Below are 19,852 nucleotides of genomic sequence, written 5' to 3' on the forward strand. Positions count from 1 at the left end.
AACCACTGACCAAGCATTGCACGCGCATCCGGCCCAATTACACTATTCCCTGATCATGCATTTCCCACGACTCAAAATATATGCAATACCATCGATTGGGAGTTCTGCTGAAGACATTAATCGAATACAGAAGTCAGTCTTAGTTACGCAGTCGATTGTAAACGTTGTCTTATAATTAAAGTGTCAAGTAATTCAAAGTAATAATATAAGTGTCAAGTAAATTAATAAAGTGAATAAAAAGTGATAACTTCAGTGTTTTACTAATAGAAACAGGCACCGTGGTTTGCCTTTGAAATATATTTTTTTAATTTAACTCGACTGGAAATCCTTAACTTTTATTTATTTATTTATTTATTTATTTATTTATTTATTTATTTATTTATTTATTTATTTATTTATTTATTTATTTATTTATTTATTTATTTATTTATTTATTTATTTATTTATTTATTTATTTATTTATTTATTTATTTATTTATTTATTTATTTATTTATTTATTTATTTATTTATTTATTTATTTATTTATTTATTTATTTATTTATTTATTTATTTATTTATTTATTTATTTATTTATTTATTTATTTATTTATTTATTTATTTTGTTGAAGCGAGTTCAACAAGTAGTTTTAAGATAAATTGGTTATTATTTGAATTTGCTACTTTATGTTCATATAAGCGATCTGGTAACCCTTTGTAACAATAAAGCTTTCACTCAATTACAAAAGGCTACCATTTCATGTATTAAATTCCACCTGTTTCTCTTTACAACAACTAAGAAAACAACTGCATATTATTGCAGCAAATAAATGATATTTACTTGTACCTAAACCGCAAAGACGACAAGAAGTCTTAAATAAACTCTGCCGCATACTTCCATACTTTACCGAAACCAGGCCTTTTTATTTCAACCGCTTTAACAGTAAAAGGAGTTGCCACCGCTACAACTATAATTAAATTACAGTCCACTAAAGGCCAACTCCCGAAACTGTTCATATTTATTTATTTATTTATTTATTTATTTATTTATTTATTTATTTATTTATTTATTTATTTATTTATTTTTTTATTTATTTATTATTTATTTTATTTATTTATTTATTTATTTATTTATTTATTTATTTATTTATTTATTTATTTATTTATTTATTTAACATCTTTGTGTTTATTTCAGCTCTAGTCCATATTTTGTTGTATTTGAATAACAACAAAATGTTTTACATTGGATATGAAATTGATTAGTTGCGGGCGGAGGGTGAGGAATACTATAGTTTCAGTTGTCACCAAACAACTTCATCAGTTCCCTTTTCCGCCGACTCTGTATCGATAAACAGGTCAATAAGCCCATCCAGCAAATTAAACAAAATGAGAAAATTGCTGTATGGCCCTAAAGCTGATTACCCTACAATTTGAGTCGAACTAAAGAATTTCATATCCACCACTGTTTTTATGTCGTCTTTGCTTTGCAAAGAATGCGAACATATGAGTGTTGCTTCAATAAGCGGGGTAAAACAACGAGAAAGTTGTTGTTTTTGCATTACGCATTGATCAACAAGGCCGTGCTGATGCCTATTATTGTTGTTGGCGTTTTTTATTGTTGGACTGCAGAATTTTACATCTTTGTGTTTATTTCAGCTCTAGTCCATATTTTGTTGTATTTGAATAACAACAAAATGTTTTACAGTGGATATGAAATTGATTAGTTGCGGGCGGAGGGTGAGGAATACTATAGTTTCAGTTGTCACCAAACAACTTCATCAGTTCCCTTTTCCGCCGACTCTGTATCGATAAACAGGTCAATAAGCCCATCCAGCAAATTAAACAAAATGAGAAAATTGCTGTATGGCCCTAAAGCTGATTACCCTACAATTTGAGTCGAACTAAAGAATTTCATATCCACCACTGTTTTTATGTCGTCTTTGCTTTGCAAAGAATGCGAACATATGAGTGTTGCTTCAATAAGCGGGGTAAAACAACGAGAAAGTTGTTGTTTTTGCATTACGCATTGATCAACAAGGCCGTGCTGATGCCTATTATTGTTGTTGGCGTTTTTTATTGTTGGACTGCAGAATTTTACATCTTTGTGTTTATTTCAGCTCTAGTCCATATTTTGTTGTATTTGAATAACAACAAAATGTTTTACAGTGGATATGAAATTGATTAGTTGCGGGCGGAGGGTGAGGAATACTATAGTTTCAGTTGTCACCAAACAACTTCATCAGTTCCCTTTTCCGCCGACTCTGTATCGATAAACAGGTCAATAAGCCCATCCAGCAAATTAAACAAAATGAGAAAATTGCTGTATGGCCCTAAAGCTGATTACCCTACAATTTGAGTCGAACTAAAGAATTTCATATCCACCACTGTTTTTATGTCGTCTTTGCTTTGCAAAGAATGCGAACATATGAGTGTTGCTTCAATAAGCGGGGTAAAACAACGAGAAAGTTGTTGTTTTTGCATTACGCATTGATCAACAAGGCCGTGCTGATGCCTATTATTGTTGTTGGCGTTTTTTATTGTTGGACTGCAGAATTTTACATCTTTGTGTTTATTTCAGCTCTAGTCCATATTTTGTTGTATTTGAATAACAACAAAATGTTTTACAGTGGATATGAAATTGATTAGTTGCGGGCGGAGGGTGAGGAATACTATAGTTTCAGTTGTCACCAAACAACTTCATCAGTTCCCTTTTCCGCCGACTCTGTATCGATAAACAGGTCAATAAGCCCATCCAGCAAATTAAACAAAATGAGAAAATTGCTGTATGGCCCTAAAGCTGATTACCCTACAATTTGAGTCGAACTAAAGAATTTCATATCCACCACTGTTTTTATGTCGTCTTTGCTTTGCAAAGAATGCGAACATATGAGTGTTGCTTCAATAAGCGGGGTAAAACAACGAGAAAGTTGTTGTTTTTGCATTACGCATTGATCAACAAGGCCGTGCTGATGCCTATTATTGTTGTTGGCGTTTTTTATTGTTGGACTGCAGAATTTTACATCTTTGTGTTTATTTCAGCTCTAGTCCATATTTTGTTGTATTTGAATAACAACAAAATGTTTTACAGTGGATATGAAATTGATTAGTTGCGGGCGGAGGGTGAGGAATACTATAGTTTCAGTTGTCACCAAACAACTTCATCAGTTCCCTTTTCCGCCGACTCTGTATCGATAAACAGGTCAATAAGCCCATCCAGCAAATTAAACAAAATGAGAAAATTGCTGTATGGCCCTAAAGCTGATTACCCTACAATTTGAGTCGAACTAAAGAATTTCATATCCACCACTGTTTTTATGTCGTCTTTGCTTTGCAAAGAATGCGAACATATGAGTGTTGCTTCAATAAGCGGGGTAAAACAACGAGAAAGTTGTTGTTTTTGCATTACGCATTGATCAACAAGGCCGTGCTGATGCCTATTATTGTTGTTGGCGTTTTTTATTGTTGGACTGCAGAATTTTACATCTTTGTGTTTATTTCAGCTCTAGTCCATATTTTGTTGTATTTGAATAACAACAAAATGTTTTACAGTGGATATGAAATTGATTAGTTGCGGGCGGAGGGTGAGGAATACTATAGTTTCAGTTGTCACCAAACAACTTCATCAGTTCCCTTTTCCGCCGACTCTGTATCGATAAACAGGTCAATAAGCCCATCCAGCAAATTAAACAAAATGAGAAAATTGCTGTATGGCCCTAAAGCTGATTACCCTACAATTTGAGTCGAACTAAAGAATTTCATATCCACCACTGTTTTTATGTCGTCTTTGCTTTGCAAAGAATGCGAACATATGAGTGTTGCTTCAATAAGCGGGGTAAAACAACGAGAAAGTTGTTGTTTTTGCATTACGCATTGATCAACAAGGCCGTGCTGTTGTAGTATTCCTCACCCTCCGCCCGCAACTAATCAATTTCATATCCACTGTAAAACATTTTGTTGTTATTCAAATACAACAAAATACCCTGCCAGCATTTGGAAGTGACTCACTCACTCCCTCGCCTAGGACGTCACTCCGGAGACACGCCAAGGAAGATCGTTGTTGAATTACACAAACAATTTCTATTGCCTTCTTGTGATTACCTTTTATCGCGTATGCCGACACTTCGGAGTGACTTCTGAGCGACTTCTAAGGCTATTGTTTACATTTATTTCATGATCCAGCACATTGAACAAATATAGAACATTTTCTATGTGAGTATTAAATGAGACGGTGGTGCAGTGGTAAGCATACTCGCTTTGCACTCTGAAGGTCCGGGTTCGCTTCCCAAGTCAGGCAGCATAACATCACATTTTTAAAATAACAAAATTAATGTAGGTGGAAATTCCAAAGAATAATTTCTCTAAAAGAGCGTACTTAAAAATAAAAAATAAGTAAAATGAAAAAATAAAAACCGCCAATCCTCCTAATAAAAAACAAAAATAAAAGAAAAATAAATTGAAAAAAAAAAATAAAAAAAAATAAAAAAAAAAATATTTTTTTTTAATTTCAAGAACTATCGCGGAAACGATCTTCCAGAAGTGTCCCTGGAGTGACTTCCAAGACGACACGCCGGCGTGGTTCATTTCTTCACAACGGAGGGCACTCCAGGGTGCCTTCCGCGACTATCGCCGCGACTGTTTTCATCGCCCTGGGCGACACGCCTAAGTCACTTCCGCGATAGCTTTTGCTTGCAGGGTATGGACTAGAGCTGAAATAAACACAAAGATGTAAAATTCTGCAGTCCAACAATAAAAAACGCCAACAACAATAATAGGCATCAGCACGGCCTTGTTGATCAATGCGTAATGCAAAAACAACAACTTTCTCGTTGTTTTACCCCGCTTATTGAAGCAACACTCATATGTTCGCATTCTTTGCAAAGCAAAGACGACATAAAAACAGTGGTGGATATGAAATTCTTTAGTTCGACTCAAATTGTAGGGTAATCAGCTTTAGGGCCATACAGCAATTTTCTCATTTTGTTTAATTTGCTGGATGGGCTTATTGACCTGTTTATCGATACAGAGTCGGCGGAAAAGGGAACTGATGAAGTTGTTTGGTGACAACTGAAACTATAGTATTCCTCACCCTCCGCCCGCAACTAATCAATTTCATATCCACTGTAAAACATTTTGTTGTTATTCAAATACAACAAAATATGGACTAGAGCTGAAATAAACACAAAGATGTAAAATTCTGCAGTCCAACAATAAAAAACGCCAACAACAATAATAGGCATCAGCACGGCCTTGTTGATCAATGCGTAATGCAAAAACAACAACTTTCTCGTTGTTTTACCCCGCTTATTGAAGCAACACTCATATGTTCGCATTCTTTGCAAAGCAAAGACGACATAAAAACAGTGGTGGATATGAAATTCTTTAGTTCGACTCAAATTGTAGGGTAATCAGCTTTAGGGCCATACAGCAATTTTCTCATTTTGTTTAATTTGCTGGATGGGCTTATTGACCTGTTTATCGATACAGAGTCGGCGGAAAAGGGAACTGATGAAGTTGTTTGGTGACAACTGAAACTATAGTATTCCTCACCCTCCGCCCGCAACTAATCAATTTCATATCCACTGTAAAACATTTTGTTGTTATTCAAATACAACAAAATATGGACTAGAGCTGAAATAAACACAAAGATGTAAAATTCTGCAGTCCAACAATAAAAAACGCCAACAACATTTATTTATTTATTTATTTATTTATTTATTTATTTATTTATTTATTTATTTATTTATTTATTTATTTATTTATTTATTTATTTATTTATTTATTTATTTATTTATTTATTTATTTATTTATTTATTTATTTATTTATTTATTTATTTATTTATTTATTTATTTATTTATTTATTTATTTATTTATTTATTTATTTATTTATTTATTTATTTATTTATTTATTTATTTATTTATTTATTTATTTATTTATTTATTTATTTATTTATTTATTTATTTATTTATTTATTTATTTATTTATTTATTTATTTATTTATTTATTTATTTATTTATTTATTTATTTATTTATTTATTTATTTATTTATTTATTTATTTATTTATTTATTTATTTATTTATTTATTTATTTATTTATTTATTTATTTATTTATTTATTTATTTATTTATTTATTTATTTATTTATTTATTTATTTATTTATTTATTTATTTATTTATTTATTTATTTATTTATTTATTTATTTATTTATTTATTTATTTATTTATTTATTTATTTATTTATTTATTTATTTATTTATTTATTTATTTATTTATTTATTTATTTATTTATTTATTTATTTATTTATTTATTTATTTATTTATTTATTTATTTATTTATTTATTTATTTATTTATTTATTTATTTATTTATTTATTTAGTTATTTATTCAATATTTCGTCTTTCTTCGAAAGACATCATCAGAATAAATAATATTTAAAGCTATTACAACAATAAAAATATTTCTGCCAAGCGTCGATCTAGTGCCGCTGCCATGACGAAACAGATGGCAGTGGCACTAGATCGACGCTTGGCAGAAATATTTTCATTGCTGTAATAGCTTTAAATATTATTTATTCTGATGATGTCTTTCGAAGAAAGACGAAATATTGAATGAATAAATAAATAAATAAATAAATAAATAAATAAATAAATAAATAAATAAATAAATAAATAAATAAATAAATAAATAAATAAATAAATAAATAAATAAATAAATAAATAAATAAAAACAACAACATCAAGACCACGAGCTCGTTTTAATTAATATAATTAGAATATATAAAAAATAAGGATATTAAATTCATTCATTCTTCAGCAGTACGTTGCTATAGGATATGGTTTTATCTAAAAAAGCCTGATAATTTAGTTTTGGCTTTTTTGGAATTCATAAGTTTAAAGTTAACTCAGATCTGAGTTTTGAAAGGGTTTCCAAAACACATTATTCTGAGTAAACAAATTGTTAAAGTGTTTCTACTGCTAGGCATGTCTAGCAATGGCACTGGCGGTAACTGGAATTCTGGTAGTATCCCCAATTTCTTCGTTAGAATTGCTTTCATTTAAAACTTCCAATATTATGTCTCTGACATTATACATGGCATCGATGGCAACTAATTCATCAATATATTCTACGTGTTGCACACTGTCCGATTTTCCGAAAAACCTGGCCAAAACTCTAAAAATGAATGGATTTTGACCTAACCTTTGGTTCTTATGTTTTTCGGGCCGCTGATTACATTTTTGATATTATTTAACCCTCAGGCGGTCATTTAAGGGGTCTTTTTGGTCCCTCCTCTATAAAATGTTATCTTATCGGATCAAAATATTCTACAAATTTCTTCGCCATCAATTTTTACTATAGGTCCTATAATACACCAAAATTCAATATCTTACCTTAACTCCAGAAATATTCAAATTAGAAAAACATTTTAGGGTTAATGTCGTACTTCATCAAAGTTTTAGCAAAATTGTCATACAAAGCATCATTTTAGACGAATGGCGTCAACGACAAAAATGTTCTCAGCTAAATTTCACTATAAGTCACCAAAGAAATGAAATCTCTCTGTGCATTACATACCAAGAAAATATCGGTATCAATTTTGCCAAAAAAACAAAGAAACTAAAATAGGGGTGCAAGCTTCCACAATTTCTACAGTTTTGGAAATATTTGAGTTAAGATCACTTGGAATCCTTGCACTTTAGGTGTATAATGTCTTTGGCAACTTTACTGACAAGAATGCGAGGAATATTTGCTAAAAAATTAACCCTCGTGCGAGTCATAAAAGGGGTCCTTTTGGTCTCTTTTTCCACAAATCTTTAAAATCTCCTATAAAATGTGGTCGGATCAGACCAAACTATTCTAGAAATTTGTTCGCCATAAAATTTTACTATAGGTCTTAAAATATATCAAAACTCTAAATTATGCCCAAACACCAGAAAGTGACCGTATACTATATTCTGACATTCTGAATGAAAGAAAATCTGTATATACCTGCAAGACAAAATATCACATAAAATGGAAAAGTGCAAATATGTGCAGGAGGTTTCGATGGAAATTGGTAAAAAACCCTTCCTTTTTTATGAAATGATAAATTATATGGCCCAACTCACAAATATTTTCATAATTTATTGTGAAAATTGATCTTGATTAACAATTAGCAAGTACGGACATCAATTACACTGTGCTACAGTGAAAATTTGCAGGGGTTCTAATGCATAAATTCGGTTTTGTGGGAGTCCACAGAAGACGAAAATACCTTTGGTTTCTTTGGGTCACTTCGGTTTTTCATTTTATAACGGAAAATGTAGTGAAAAATGGGGTTTCTTGGATTTTCAACTTTCAACGGACATTACTTCTTTTTTCCACAACCGATTTGCACACACCGTTTTTCATTATAAAGGGAAGAGTAATGCCTTTCGAACAAGCCATAGATTTTTAAAATCGGTTAACAAATGGCTAAGTAATAGTGGTTTAAGTGTGACAAAAACGCATTAAAAAACAGTAAAATGTTTTTCCTTGTGCTCTAGGCTGCGTAAATGACACCTAACAGTACAATTATTTACAGTTAGCAAATATGAAATTTAGTTGGCTTTCCAAAATGGGAAAAACCAACGAAATCGGTTGAAAAATGAATGCGTTATGGCATTTTTTGTGTTTCAACTTTTTGGTTTTTTTTCTTATTTTCCTTTAAAAACATTGATACCTTGGGCGTAATTGTTAAGCAGGATAATCACAATTAGAATCATACATACTAAGATACCCATCTTTTATAAAGGAAAATATGAAAAAAACCAAAAAGTTGAAACACAAAAAATGCCATAACGCATTAATTTTTCAACCGATTTCGTTGGATTTTCCCATTTTGGAAAGCCAACTAAATTTCCTACTTGTTAACAGTAAATAATTGTACTGTTAGGTGTCGTTTACGCAGCCTAGAGCACAAAGAAAAACATTTTACTGTTTTTTAATGCGTTTTTGTCACACTTAAACCACTATTACTTAGCCATTTGTTAACCGATTTTAAAAATCTATGGCTTGTTCGAAAGGCTTTACTCTCCCCTTTATAATAAAAAACAGTGTGTGCAAATCGGTTGTGGCAAAAAGAAGTAATGTCCGTTTAAATTTGAAAATCCAAGAAACTCCATTTTTCACTACATATACCGTTATAAAATGAAAACCCGAAGTGACCCAAAGAAACCAAAGGTATTTTCGTCTTCTATGGACTCCCACAAAACCGAATTTGTGCATCAGAAATCCTGCAAAAAAATGTTGTCCACTTTTGTATCACAGTGTTATTAAAGAAAGCACAATTCATTGGCGACACTGAACATCTTAAATACGTTTCACATAACTTTCATTACAATTACAAAAATAAAATATTTAATAACCGTTGTTAATTTTGCATATTATCATAGATTTATAAACAACATAAATATTGAAAAAAATTCCAAATAGGGTCACTTCGACCTGCTTTTATACCCAATTATTACACAAGAAATGTATATATTTGTTCATAACTACACGCACTGGGATCCTATAAACAATATCTGACCCTTTTTAGTGAAAATTGATATTTTTTTTTTCGATTTTTGGCCAGGTTTTTTTGGTAAATCGTACACCGTGTGTTGGTAGAAATGAGAATAGCGACAAATATCTTCAGAATCGTTGAATCGTTTAAAGAACCATTAATCCCGCATAATGAAAACAATTAGCATTGACAGAGGACGCAAAATTTTTTCAAGATTCATCTAACAATAGCACTGCCTCCAACACATTTAACTTCGTACTTTCATCCTTTTTTATTCTTGCCTGGATACTGGATATTTGTCGATCACCGTAATGCGATTTTAATGATTTTATTACTTCTTGGTTTATGGGTTGTAAAACAGATGTGACATTGGGTGGCATAAAGTCAAGTTTAATTGACTTTAGACCGCCTACATGACAGTCGTAAATCATTTGTCTAACCCCATCTTCGAACATGTTGTGCATATGTTTGATGGTTTGTTGTAGTTTGAGTTAAAAAATACATACATACAACAAAATATTGAGAAAAAATGTCTTCCTCGTATGGGTCGACGTTATAACCGATAGCAAAATTCAAATATTTCACAAAAATCCGGCGTTACAACCGATATGACGCTATAAACGATGACCTTATAAGCGATATTTATTTGTGTGGAATATATAGGGCAGAAATTCTGGATTGGATTTCGTCGTTATAAGCTATATGACGTTATAAACGACGACGTTATAGGCGATTTCGACTGTATTTCTTTGGTCTTAAGTATGTTTTAATCGCCTAAGTTAAGTTATACATATGAGTAACACCAAAATTCGAATTCCAATTATATATACGCCACATTGCACAGTACGGGAATTTGCTAGAGTTGGGCAATCTCGTTCAATGAACGATCCGGATCGCAGTCCTCGTTCAAAGACGAATGAGTAACATCATAAAACCAACGTGTTAAATTAAGTATACACAGTTTATTCAAAGAAATTAGCGGTGTCCATTGAACGAGATAGTAGAGTTGGGCAATCTCGTTCAATTCAAAGATCCGGATCACTATCTCGTTCAATGGACACCGCTAATTTCTTTGAAAAAACTGTGTATACTTAATTTAACACGTTGGTTTTTATGATGTTACTCATTCGTCTTTGAACGAGGACTGTAATCCGGATCGTTCATTGAACGATGTTGCCCAACTCTACGAGATAGTGATCCGGATCTTTGAATTGAACGAGATTGCCCAACTCTAGTATATGTTGCAAACTTTGGATTTCTGTGTAAAAATGGAAATATGTTCCGTTAAATTTTCCAGTAGCTTACTTCTACTTCTCTAACAGCTAAGAGCTATTTAGCAAAAATCGTATAAAATATTGAGGATTATAAGAGTTGCTACGATTTTGCGGCTGATAGATTGCATACGCTAAAACTAAAATTAATATGAAATTGCAGTTAAGGTCTCGGCTTTTGAAGTAGATTTTCCAAAAAAAATTGTGGCGACAACCAACCCCAAATTGTTTGAATAACACATGATATCAAAATACTATTTGTCCTAAAAAATACTTGTGGTAAGCATATTTTTTGACCAATACAACCCCTAAAGCAAAAGTGTAGCCACATTTTCCGAGTATTTCAACTATGAAAAACCTCTCCATAAATTGTCTCATAACACCTTCTATTAATGAGGTAATGAAACCTTTTGGATAGAGAATGGAATAAGAAGGACCACGTTTTGTTGTTCTTTCCAAATTTATTTTAAAACAACAACAAAGAATCTAATCTCCGTTTTGACTCCACAGTTCTTATCCCAGTATTAAACTGAAAACACATCCTCTCAATTTGAGTGAGGTGTCGATATGGCGTAGTCCGCCTCCCACTATTATCTTCTTCTTATACCCTATACAACAACTTGGAAATGGAATAATAAGTTTGTTTTGCTAAAATGTCATATACAAGCTCGAAATATAAGATGTTTAAGGTATGCCTATTACCCTAATGATTCCTTACGATATTTTTTGAAAATTCTGTAAAAAACACACTTTGAACTAGGTTACAAAGCTACAATAACAGCAACATCACTCCTGAAAAACTTATGTATGCATTCGTTTTACTTTTTGCAGCAGCAGCGTTTCTTTATCATTTTATATAGCACCCTCATTGAAAAGCAGTAAATAACATTTCAAAGAAATATAAACATAAAAGATAATGTTGTTTACTCAAAAAGACAAACAAACTGTCAGAATTGTGTATCGTAAAGTGGCATGGTGTATTTTGATAGCAGAGCATTTGAGGCAAAATCTGTAATAAAAATTACTACTACTACCAAGGACGCATTGCACCATGTATGACGGTACCAAAGAAAGCTTTTTTGGGAAAGTACATTTGTATTTAAATTTATGTATATTTTAAAGTAGTTTGTTTAGAGAAGAATATTGAATAGAACTCGTAAACACGAACGGTCATGACATTCTACAAGAAAACCATTATAGTTAGATTAATTAAATACTTCCGATATATGTACGCACAACATAAGATTATTTTATGCCTTATACCGCAATGTGGTGTTGTGCTATAAAAATCAAGTATCGTCATATTTCGACGAAATTGTGTAAATCGTCATATTTCAGATGAAAAAAAGACGTGATTTATTTTATCCGTCCATCTATAATCCTTCCTTAGTGGTGATATATGCAGCGCCATTATCTACTGGAATGAAAATTGTGTTCTCTTATTTCTATGAATCAAATTATTCATTATAGAACATAACATTCTTATATTCTCTAATGACTCTTCAGTCAGTTACACATTAATATGATAATTGAATCATATGAATTATACCATATTTATTTCATCATTTCACAGGGGATCATTTATATTTATCTTCACTCTGTTTTGTCGTTTAACATCACTTTGAGGAGGAACATAAAACGATTTCATTGAATGTTTGAAATATTACTACTCAACAGGATAAACAACATGAATTTGGTAAACTGTCTGGAATTGCAAACGAACGAGAAATACAACTTTAACGACAGCCAAAGATAATCATGGGAATTGCAATTTTTTTTGTTTGCTTTTGTATTTCACTTTTGCCTAGATGAGGAAGATTTTACCAAACAAGTATTGTACCCAACAAGTAAGAATGTTAAGTTCTGCTGTGCCGAACTTGTTATACCTTCCACTACGAATTGCGTTAAAGAAAAATGAAACAAATTATTTCCTTCTCTTCTTAAAAATGCTAAGCACTTCGGCTTATTCCTAGAAGGAGTAGAATATTCTAACCGATGAGTAACATGTGGACCTATGTCTACAATTTTTGTTGATAAGTTTTTTAACTACTATTCTAAATGGCAAATAAGGATAAGGAAGGATAATATTTTGGTCGGAGGTACCGTGTGGTGGTGTGCACAAAAATGAGGACATACGAGTATGGCCCCAATTTTTGCATAGAAGTTTTCTTTCCTTCTTATTGTATGAAAAATTAGCAAAAATCCTCAAAGTAACAAAAATCGGTATGTGTGGACCTTTGCCAACAATTTTTCGTGGAGTATTTGACCTCTGGGAACTATCGGTAGGATAATGTTGCTAAAACCATAAAAATACCGAAAATCGGGAGACACATTCTATTGCGACTATATAAAAACCTGGACCTATACCCACTTTTCTCTGCAAGAATGTTGGCTGGCAGTTTATATTGGAAACATATCTCTAATATAGAAACTAGTAACAAACAGAATAATCAACTCTTCAAAAGTTTAATGGCATAGGATTCAGTGGATTCGATTTCGAATTGTAAAGGAATTTAAAATTCACTACAAATATTCAAATAATATTCAAATAATATTAATATTCATATTTATATCTCCTGTAAAACATTAATTTTACAATAGTTAAAAAATCGAGAGCAGAAGAAGAAGTTATTCAGGTAGAAGAACAATAAATATTATTATTATTAATTTCTTCAATACTCTAAAAGTTATTATACTCTACACCACAATGTGGAAAAGGTATTATAAGTTTCTTTTTCCGAAAATTCATGTAACACCGCGAAATATTCATCGTAGATCCATAATGTGGTATACCAAAATTCACGCCTCGACGATATAAATCGATTTTAAGGTGTGTGTTAGTCCGTCCATTAAAAATCGTATTCACGCTGCAGGCCGCAATTATGGACGAATTTCGTATGGAGGTCGGGTTCAGACCAGAACCCGACCAAACAAATTTTTATCCAATATTGTAGCAGTTCTGTAGATCCCAATGGTAGTCCGATCGACGCCAATTTTTTTTAAGGTTTGGGTTTACGCCAGAAACGTAGCTTGCAATTTAACATAATGATCAGCTAATATTTAGCGGGTTAAATGGACCAGAATATTTGTGTGAAAATTGGTAAAGTTGAAATGACTACGTTCTTATTCCTGGAAACTATGTTAAATCAATGTAAGTTATATTTAGAAGAGGAACGCCTTTCCACTGATTCTAATTATGTAGATGTACGTGGGTAGATAACAGAGTAACAGCCGTGTATATACAGGGATCCCTCAATTTTAATTGTGGGTAGTGCAACCTTAAGCGCGATATAGATCGCAGTTATAGTTTAATAGTGGCAAATGTTTGCAAGAGGTAATAGTTCTGGTCAAGGATAGTGCCAATAATTGTTGATAATTATCGGATAGTGTTTAGCGTGTAAAATTGAAAACGTGGATCTATATTTTCAGTATCAAAAGTTCTGCACCCCTATATTACATTTGACCAACATTTTATCCACCTACTTCAATCCGTTCGGACACTGGAGTAATTTCTACAGACGGACAATATAGATGTGGAATTGCCCGCTTGTCAAGAATATATATTTTTCTTTTTTGGGATGTAAAATGATTACTTCGAGGAGCTACAAAACGGATTTACAAACTTAATATATAGTGAAGGGTATACAATGGTAGTCGTTACGAATGCTATATTGAATGATAAAAATAACGCTATTCTACGTAATTTTTGTATAGATAAATAAGAGTATAGGCAACAAAAGCTTTCATTTTCTGTTCCTAACAGATGTCGCACAAAGTGATGTTGGGTCTAGTCATTTAACTGACAGCTAAAGGGGGCTAATGAAACCACTCGATTTCGAAAACAATTTATACGTTCCTCTACAATTTGGCGGCTATCTTTGTATTTTTTCGACCTTATCGTGCATTGTACAAGTTGAGTTAATAAAAACATCCTTTTCGTTGAATAATAACTTCATAAATGTTTATAGTTTTATAAATTTTATTTTGAGTGAAGAGAGTAAGTAGCTTTCATTCATCCCGTAAACAACTGTCTGCGACATCTATTGCTTCAATTTTTTTCAAACATAAGAGCTGGGAAACATTTGTAGTCTATACATTCATTAGTATATGTTGAAACTAGCACAAGCAGAAGAAAAATAGAGTCTACAAAATATCTAATTGTGAGACCAAAATGACAAAGAAAATGCTGTTGCAGTAGAAATTCTCTATACAGAATTTTCTGTCAAACGTTAATGGTTTTCGAATTGACAACAAAATCTGGTCAGATCACATGCCAATAATATTAACAATAGCTCTCAAGGTAGAAAACGAGAAGGAACACAAAAATACACTTCTGCCAAAACTAAATTTGATATAAATAAAAAATCAGCATACCAGACTAAAATAATGGAACTGATTGAAGTGCGAGGTAGACAAGGTAACTTTAGCTTTTCGGAAATAACAAATCTGATCAATACGTCAAACAATGCTTTAAAACACAACTAAATTTTGAAAAAGACAAATGGTTCAATACATGATGTTTAATGCCAAAAACACTTCTCTCAAGTGGTTAAACAAATTCCGGAAAAATCCCACAATTGAGATCAAACGAAAATACTTAGAAAGTAATCGTCAATATAAAAACAAGTGCAAAATCGCCAAACAGTAGTATCAAGAAAGAATAGAAAGGAAGTTGGATAATGTTAGAGATAGCAAAGATTGGTGGAAGATAGCCAAAGAAATTCGTAATAACGCAAATAAAAGTGGAATATTCGTTGAACAAGAAGAACTTAAACAGCATTTTGAAACATTACTTAATCCACTCCAAACATCCATAGATATCTATTATGACTCAAATTTTTTAACCGATGATGGTCTGAACAAGCCAATTTCAATGATAGAGTTGACAAATATTCTAAGAAAATGTAAAACAAAGAAGGCTCCTGGCGAAGACCGTATACCATACGAGTTCTATAAGTATGCCCCAGAACAATTGCTTCATGAAATAGTTAAATCCTGCAATATGGTTTCATTCTGGAGAAATAGATTCAACATTTTCTACCAGCATAATTTATCCCATATTTAAAAAGGGAGATTACACAAAAGCCCAGAACGATAAAGCAATCTCATTCATGAACTCTTTGCCAAAATTATGATGAGAATAATAACTGAAAAACTCTCCATATGGCCAGAAAAAGAACAAAAATGTTAATAAATCTCAATCTGGCTTCAGAAAATGTAACTCCACGAACGATAATATATTTAGTCTCACATCCATTGTCCATATAAACTGGTTTAAAAATAAGAAAACGTATGCATTTTTTGTAGACTTTAAAGCGGCGTTCCACAATGTCCCCAGAAAATCCATGCTATATAAGCTAAATACCATTAGTGTGTCTACAAAAGTAATACGATTTGTGGAAAATGTTTATAAAGATACAATTTTCAAGGTATGACATCTCTGATCAGTTTTCGACATCTACTGGAGTAAAACAAGGTTGCTTGCTATCACTACTTCTATTCACATTATATTAAGGCTATCTTCATGAATTTATCGGGAGTGAAATTGAGATTGATGAGCTCAATATACGAATATTACTTTACGCCGACGATATAGTAATCTTGGCCAACGAAGTGGATGTACTACAAAAAATGATATATAGGGTGGAACTTTATTGCGATATGTGGAATATTACGGCAAATTTGCATAAATCTAAGACAATGGTTTTTAGAAAAGGCGGAAAAATATCACGAAACGAAAAATGGAAGTACAAAGGTCAACCCATATCAATTACTCCGGAATTTACATATATTGGAATGTTATTAACCCCGAAACTCTCATTCACAAAACACATACTCGCAAGAAATAACTCATCTAAAAATAGTATCAACTTAAAGCTCCCTAAGTTTACACCAACATATATATTAAGACTAGAAACTGGCATGAGTCATAGCCATAATTTTTCCCTGAAAAACCATTTGGACTATGTCATTCGAGTCTTATTTGATTATAGTGATAATCGGTTACCACACAAACTGACAAAAATAGTTTTAGAAAAGAAGATATATTGGGCAAAGGATCTTTGCACACTGCTATTGCAACACCATATTGAGCCATTTGACTTAAACAGCACAAAAAGCCAAGTCATCGAGAAAAAAAATAACCTCATACAATCTTTAGGTTTGAAATATTGGTATGATGACATGTTGCTCTATGCTCAGACAATCCGAATATACTCGAAGTTACAAGCATCAGTAGTCCAAATTTATATAAACTCGACGTTGACACCAGAAGAAAAAATGTGGATATTCAAAGCCATAAGTTATATCTTCAAACTAAATTTCAACAAGTTAGAACCAAATTGGAACCCACTGTGCTCATTGTGCAACTTGATAGAAGCTGAAAACATTCAACATTTCCTATGTCGGTGCCCGTCATTTAAAGCATTCCGAATTATGTTCTTCCAAAAGGTTTTGCTTAGTGAAGAAGACCTAATAAATATACTGAATGGATATCTCGTAAATTGGGAACATGTTTCAAGTTTCATTAGATTTTGTATTCAATATAGAAATCAACTAATAGCTGAAATTGAAAATAAAAAATATTTTACTACTACTAATTGGCAATATTTGTGATATACCCTATTTAGCCTAAAGGCTGAGGGTATAAAAAAAAACAATATTTCGAGGTACAACATTACATTTACCAAAGATACCACAAAAAACCTCGTACAGCATTATAATTTGTACAATTAAAAAATGGAAATTTCTCTATCAAGGTTGAAAAACTTTTTTATCATGATTGCGACATTTTGTAGCATAGAAGGTAAATATTGTTCTTTGCACACAAACCAAAACGATAAGGGTACCTATCTATGTATATTTTAGACAGTAGTTCCGTTATCTAACCCTTATATTGATATAATTTGCATCAATGAAGAGATCAAGGGTTGGTTTACAAGTTTCACGTTCCCAAATTTTCGGAATGTGCCCCACAGAATTTAAAATATGCGCCAAAATTATATTTAAATATTTTTTATTTATATTTCCCACAACAAATTATTGCCAATTTAACCCGCTAAATACTATCCGATCATTATCCAAAGCTATTGGCATTTTCCTTAACCAAACCTCTTACTTCGTGCAAAAAGTTGTGGGTATTTACACTTTCCACAGTGAAGGCTGTCGGATCTCTGTAAATATTAGGCTGTAACTCTGTTATCTCAAATATTTTTTTGATTTTCGTTCCCATAGAATATTAGCTTATGTTACACATTTTTTAATTTTTGAGTAAAATTTTAAACTGTTTTAAATTTTTCAAGAAATATGTAAAGTATTTGGAGGACGTATTACATAGAATTATTTAACTACATTGATGTACTTATTGTTCAACATTTTTTGAGCAATTTTCAGCATAGTTGTTTTTAAGTTTTAAGTCGTTGTTTAAGCGTTTAATCGTAATTTTAGGCTGACTGTGAGTGTTACTGGTCAGAACAATAATTCATTTGTATTTATTGAAGGTTTGTAGCATATTACGTCCAATACTTTGGCTCATAAACAACATGTAGAAAAACATTCTTGCGATCTTTGTTTTTAAAAATTTTGATAAGAGCAATACTGCAATAAAATATAAAATCGTTGCAAATTCACGCAAAAAAAACTATATCAACCATTTTTTATGATATAATTCCTGTTCCACCGCAGTGTCGTCGTTGAGGTTATTTGAAACTGGTGTCTTGCTACAAATTAGTAAATGTCTATTGGACAAAAAAGGATTTTCTGTCGTATAAAAATATGTTAGAATGTTAATAAAACAAAAATTACTGAGCTTGAGATCAATGTTTATATTTTATTTATTGCGTATTATTTCCAATGTTTCGAAATTACATTGAATTTCATTTTCAAGGATTTTTCTGTCGATTGCTCTTTGAATTTTATTTTAGGAAGTACTGCCAATGGATGCACATTTATAAAATGATCCTCTTTCCTTCTTCGGCAAAGGACTTTGTGACGACAAACGAAATCAAAAACTGATCGGAAACAGATTCTTCTTCTTCAAAATCTCAACAAGTATCAGTCGGCTTTGCGGACAGGAACTGAAACTTTCATCTATGGACAGATCGAATAACGGCTACACAACCAAAATACTTTAACACAAATCTATGTATTAGGAGATTTTCAGAATTGTGTAGTCATTTTCGGACGTATACAAAATATGGATTTTATCATTGATCAGAATTGTTGCGGAGGAGGTACCTGAAGAAATTTACCGGACCGACATAGTTCATTTTGGAAGTTGATCTTATTTTGGGAGTTATTCCTTTCAAAAGATATTACGCCCACCAGTCATTTCAGTTCGTCACAGTATAATTTTCAGCTTTTTTCAGGAAATTTGGACTTGCCCACGAAAAACATAATACCGCTCTAAACATAAGGAATACCTTTAGTAAAATGTCTAAGGATGGAGGGAGGTACCCCAGTATGGTCCTTTTTTGAGCTAAAACTAAGTTTGGACAAAATATTACTAAATCCAAAGTTTGGCCCAAATCTCTTGCCCCGTTCAAGAAAATACATACTTACAACTTTAGATAAAATTCTTGAAGTCTTGGGGAAAATACCAGAAGAAGTAGACTGAATAGCACCATCTTCGAACTTTATATAAGGCTCGCAGATATATTGTGATAAACAAAGTTTGGACCAACGCACAAAATCGATATCAGCAAATCTCTACGACAATTCTGCAAATTGTCTCTAAACATATCATATTTTAATATTCCAGCACTGTTTTTGTAATTTATAACGGTATTTAACAGAACAAAACAGAAGAAGTTGGCAATTAAAATTTAAAAACATCAGTAAGGAAAGTAACACAAAATTGAAAGGATAAAATTATTTTTTTCGAAATGGAAGTTTTAGTACAAGGTTTTCTAATTACTGTTACATAAAAATGTGTACACATTATTCGCATAAAATGTGTTGGAAACTACATTTTTTATAATACTTTTTTGTAATTTTTTTTCCAAGTCCTAATAGTTGAAGTAGAGTTTTACTAACTTCTTTGTTTTGTGTTTTATTTGTTTGTTTTGGTTTTTTTCTTTAAAG

The sequence above is a fragment of the Musca autumnalis genome, unplaced genomic scaffold (genome assembly GCF_047663935.1).
Source record: "Musca autumnalis isolate F117 unplaced genomic scaffold, ASM4766393v1 scaffold_1, whole genome shotgun sequence".
Classification (NCBI taxonomy): Eukaryota; Metazoa; Arthropoda; class Insecta; order Diptera; family Muscidae; genus Musca; species Musca autumnalis.